Raw genomic sequence first — 6,000 nt, 5'->3', positions numbered from 1 at the left:
AACAAAACCCCACCTAACTGAAATCTGAAATCTTGTTTTCTTACCTGTACAAAGGAAAAAGGAAATCAAAGATAAACACTAACCTCCCTGAACTAACCAAAACAGGAGAAAACAAGTACCAAAGAAAATGGCAGCTCACCCCTACAGGTTTACTTAAACATGACTACAAACCAAAAGACTAAACAGAGTGGGCACTGGGCACAAAATCACAAAAACTACATAATACTAAGGTGCAACACACAACAAAACAGGTGAAGTACAAAACCAAAATGTAGAAGAGAGCCACGCTACAATGGAGACTGCAGCCAAACTCCCTTCTCACAGACTGGAGGTCCAAGTAGTGCTTTTAAGGCTGCCTCCATCAGGTTGGGTCCAATGGGAGGCCACACCCTTTCCAGCACACCTGAAAATAATCACACATAGTCATACATGCACAAAGATCTACAAAAACCACAGAAGTCCCACTCTGATACAAATCAAATACGCAAAACACAAAAAACACAGAATAAACAGAACAAAACAAACTCAAATACGGCCACAGCCGTAACAGTGAGTGTTTCCAGAGAACTTAGGATGGGGGTGTGTAGGATGACTCTTGTGATGAAAAGGTGGAAAAAAAGAAAGGGCAAAGGCAGAGAAGAGGACAAAAACTGAAAAAGGAAAAATGTTGCATGACTTTTAATAAGCAGCTGAAGCAGGCTCTGGTTGGTCAGGACCTACGCCCAGATAACTGGATTGCTAGCTAATGTGACCATGAGGAGGTGCAGGAGTGTATACAGAGTAAGAGGCTAGCTGAGAAGTGGGACACTGACAGGACTGAGGAGAGTAGACAGGAGTAAAGGGAGTTGTAGCGAAAGTTTTATGGCAACTACAGAGAAATAAAGCTAATGAGCCAAACAATGAAGTTATGTAAAAGAGTAGTTGAAGCTAGACTAAGAGCAAAAGTAAGCATTTGTGAGAAGTAGGATGGTTTTATACCAAGAAAGAGCACTACAGATACAATCTTTGCGTTGAGGATGTTGATAGAGAAGGTCAGAGAGAGTTACACTGCCTCTGTAGATCTGGAGAAGGTTTGGAGTTTCTAGAGTAACTGTGGTTTTGTAGGAAGTCTGGAGTGACAGAGAAGTGTGTTAGAGCAGTGGAGGACATGTATGAGGGCTGTAAGACAGTGGGGAGGTGTGCTGTAGGGTGATGGAGGAGTTCAAGGTGGAGGTGGGATTCCATCAGGGCTCAGTTCTGAGCCACTTCCTGTTTGCAGTGGTGATGGACAGATTGACAGTTGAGGTTAGACAGGAATCACCACGGACTATGATGTTTGCAGACGATAATGTTATTTGTAGTGAGAGCAGAGAACAGGTGGAGGAGAAGCTAGAGAGGTGGAGGTTTGTCCTGGAAAGGACAGGGATGAAGGTAAGCGGCAGTAAGACGGAAAACGTGTGTGAATGAGAGGAACCCAGGAGGAAGAGTGAGGTTACAGGGAGAAGAGAAGAAGAAGGAGGAGGGTTTGAAGGATCTAGGATCAACAGTCCAGAGGAATGGAGAGAGTGGAAAAGAAGTAAAGAAGAGAGTGCAGGCAGGTCGGAATGAAAAGTGTCAGGAAAGTTTCAGCTGAAAGGAAGGAAAGGTGGAGAAATGTGTGGAGAGAGCAGCCCTGTTGTTTCCTAGAGACACTGAGGAAGACAGGAAGCAGAGATGAAGATGCTGAGGTTCTCTTTGGGATGGATCAGGAATGAGGACATCAGAGCAGCACATGTTAGAGGTTCTGGAGATCCAGTCAGACTGAGATGGTTGGGACATGTCCAGAGGAGAGACAGTGAATCTATTGGTAGAAGGATGCTGAGTCTAGAGCTGCCAGAGGTCTAGAGGAAGACCAGAGAGGAGGTTTCTGGATGCAGAGAAGGAAGACATGAAGGTAGTTGGAGGATGCAGGAGACAGACGGAGGAAGCTGATTGGCCGTGGAGACCCTGAAGGGAATCGGCCAAAGGAAAAGAAGAAGAAGAGCGTGTTTTTGAGGCATTTTTCTCATGATGGAGGACATATACAAAGAAAATTAAGATTAAAATTGGGTTTCGTACTATTTCTTCATTCACATCGCAGGTGAAAGAAATGCCATTTGAACAAGCTTGTGGTTGTTAGGTAAAAAACTCTGTTGGCTCCCTGCTGTGCCCCACTCCGAAGCCAACTTGAAGACGTTAAAGGCAATTCTTTCATGAGGTAGAGATTGCTTTTGGAGAATCTTGTCTCTCTGCAAAGGCTATTTCCAAAATGTTGAGGCGAGTTCTCTTCAGAGCCTGGCGAGGAGTCATGGAGTCTCCTGCATGACACACAGTGGACATAACGGCACTACCTGTGAGCAGTGAGCTCATTCCTCTTTTTCTTTAAGTTACTGGTGCAGTTGTTCTGGCTAATGTCTCACCTGCTTCAAACCCTGCAGAGATGCACCGACTACTTCTGAAGCACAGCACAGGTCAACAGAAAGAGCCTGAAGCAGGGCATTTGCAGACTTTAAGGAACCCAGAACCTTTAGAAGAAACGTTCCTGTTTCTAAGAAACGATGCCTCCTCAACATCATCAGCAACCCGGACGCCTCTGTGCAGATGTCACCAGCATCAGCTCTGACCTCTGTGACCTCTGACAGGACACTCACAATAGCATCCTGATTCTCCACAAGGCCCTTTGTCACATCATGATGGCTTGTCCCCCTGATCTCCAACAGTCGTTTCAGGGAGAGAACATCATAGTTCTGTGACACATAATGAGCATGAAAAAACGAGTGCAGCGATCCCGATAGATCAGAAAAGGTTTTTGCACACGGCTCTGCTTGCATTGCATGGATCACTGCCAAGTGCATAGAGGGAGATGTCCTTCCCTACCTCCTGTTGCAGTAAGGGCTGAACCCCACCCCTGAGCCCACTCATGACAGAAGCTCCATCATAGCACTGACCGATCCTTTCAGCTGCACTTTTAGCTGAGTCAGAGAGGTGCTGAACTATTTGGGTGGTGATAAATTCAGCATTTAACGACCCACTGTGGTAAAAAATGTGTTTTCGGTGTTTTTAACATGTTCTTGTGGCATTTTCCTGATGATGGATGGATTAAAACTGTATTTCTGAGTATTTCTTACCTTAGGTTGTTGCACAACACCAGCTCTGTAAGGTTACAAAGGCACTACTAATAAAGTTCCATACAAAGTGGATTCACGCCAGTTATTATATTAAAAATATACTGTTTTTAATTAATCTCCTATTAATTAATTGTGTCATATTTATCTGCCATGTTTTAAAATCTGCTCCATGAAAATATTGACTGACTTTTAACCGATTCCATAATGGCGACACATGAAACATCCTAACATTGCATCACAGTAACAATCCTGCAGAGAAATCGGCAGCTTTTGAGCTTTCCACACTGTCATGAAGTGGAAGTTCTTTTACTGCTAGGAACTAAGCTTCTTCTCCAATTGTTTTTTAAATAATAAGCCTACTTTTTTTTTTTATTTGTGTGAGCTGAAGGGCTTCTCTTTTCCTCTTTCCCTGTGGCTTCTCTTTTGGATATTCCAGACCAGGCTTTTGCATTTTTTACGTGGCGTCGCCTTGATGCGTTCTTTGGTAAATGGTAAATGCCGCATACTTTAATAGCACTTACTACCTTTCTTTGCGGGCCCAAAGGGCTTTACAGTCACAGTCCCATTCACCCATAAACATCCACATTTACACACTGTTCCGCTCATTTAAGGTTCAGGCCCACTGCACTTCCACACGTGGGTGCGCATGGCGGGAACCAAACCTGTGATATTTCGATCAGAGGTCGCCCGCTCTGCCTCTGCCCCACAGTCACCCCGGTTTTGTGAGTCCTTTATCCTTATGCATACACAGATGTGAAGCATTTCGTTCTTATTTGTGCAAAGGTGAGCCGACACCTGTGCTCAGGTGAGTGTTCTACTAAAGTGGAGTAAAACAGAAAGAACAGGATCTCATCCTGCTTCCACATAGCAGGAGGAAATAAATGACCCCATCCAGAACCCTAAATACCTGAACGTTTTGGAGCCCCGCTGAAGAGTTTAGAAACAAACGTTTTTCCAATATTGCTTTGTGGATTTCAGCCAGTTTTATCTGCTAATGTCCATGAAAAGTAAACATTTGTCTTTTTTTATAAAACTAGTCTTTATTTGATTAATGTAAAACAGTAAATTGGCCCTCGGAGTGATGACATTTAATCAATATTTTAAATGAATTGTGATACTTTCACATTCAATGCTTTAAAAACAGTATTATTACACAGCAGCTACACCAGAACCACTGAGTTGCAGAAAACATCAATGGGCCTTTTATGCTTTTTGGACTTTGGTCTAAATATGAGGAGAGCTGGTTTTAATAGGATTTGTCTGCTCAGGACAGTAATACTGTCTCATGCTAGGAAATGTTGTATAATGCTTCTTTAAGTTGGGGGGGGGGGGGGGGGATATTATTCAAAACGCAATAGAACAGCACTGTGATGTATGTTTAGGAGCTTTGTTAAGAGGATTTTAAAATGTTTCCCTCAATCTTCACTCTTATCCAAAATGAAGACAAAATTCCTTTTATAGGTTTATAGAATTTGTTTTTGATTTGCCTTAGTGAATTTCTCCCTATGAGGTAAAAAAAAAGTTAAATTCAATTCATTGCATCTGCTGAGGTATCTTTTCTGGTTCCTAAAGAGGCTTTTTTCTGTGTTTTGTTGTTTTTGAATATCTAGACATCATTTGGAGGTAAATTACTGAACTCCCAGCTGGAAATTGATGATCAAATCTGAAAAATCTGCAAAAAAAAAATAAAATAATAATAATAATAATAATCTCGTGGCGCCCTCTAGTGGAAACGCGATGCAGTGCTCATTGTGGTAGAAATGGTTTTGTGGACATAAACTCGTTAGAAGATTATATGGAAAAAGCAGAAAGATATGGAAACACACACGCACTTCCAAATTCGCACAAATACATGTGCACACACAAACACACAGATACACACATAAACAAATACACACAGGTACCCCCATTGGAAAAAAAAGGACAAAAGACACACACCAAACACACACATATACGTGTACACACGCACAGCATTATGGGGACATTGACGTGCACACCCACATATATATGTACACACTCTCACACGCACCCACACACATTCAAACACACAAAAATACACACTCACAAACAAACACAAGCACATACTCACGTGCATAAAGCTGTGTACACAGGTGCACACACAATGTACAACATAAACACAACGCACACACACAGACAAACTCACACACACACTCAAGCCCGCAAAAAACACATGCACACATAAACAAACGCATGTATCCAGATGGGTGCTCACACGTACGTGAACACACACACCACAAATGTACACACATGAGAAAGGCACAAACACATGCACTCACAAACACAAATACACACATTTAAAAGCATTCAATATCATCAGTGTATCTACAAACAGAAGGTGTTAACTCTTAAAGCATGTGCATGTCTGTGAGCATCTGCATGACAAATGTGATCAAATGAGTTTTTTTCCTCAGAGCTTCTTTATCTGAAGGAAAATGATGCAGCAGAATCCTGCTGTTGTTGACCACGCATTTGCTTTAGGAAGGAGAGTGGTCGTCCTTTGGTGTGAGAGGTTCACACACCAAAGGTTTCCTTCAATTATTTTCATACTTAAAAGCAATAAGGTACTATGCCTTTAAAGTAAATTTCAAGCTTAGTAACTGAATCTTAGGTACCAAATAGTTTTTTCAGTCGATCAGCTAAAATATAAAAGTGAAGGCTTTCAACGTTTTTAAGGTCAAAGTTCTGGTAAGAAGTTAGAAATATGTGATGTGTTTATGAAGAATTTAATAAATCACTTAGCATATGCCTTTCAGATTAAGACTAAATGAGGGTCATGAGTGTTATTTGAAACAAAATGAATAAAACCGTCTTCTCAGTACACAGAATAGAACTGCAGACAGTTCTTTAGACTGAG

The sequence above is a fragment of the Oryzias latipes genome, chromosome 19 (genome assembly GCF_002234675.1).
Source record: "Oryzias latipes chromosome 19, ASM223467v1".
Classification (NCBI taxonomy): Eukaryota; Metazoa; Chordata; class Actinopteri; order Beloniformes; family Adrianichthyidae; genus Oryzias; species Oryzias latipes.
The sequence above is the reverse complement of the archived record's forward strand: the minus strand, read 5'-3'. Positions refer to the sequence as shown.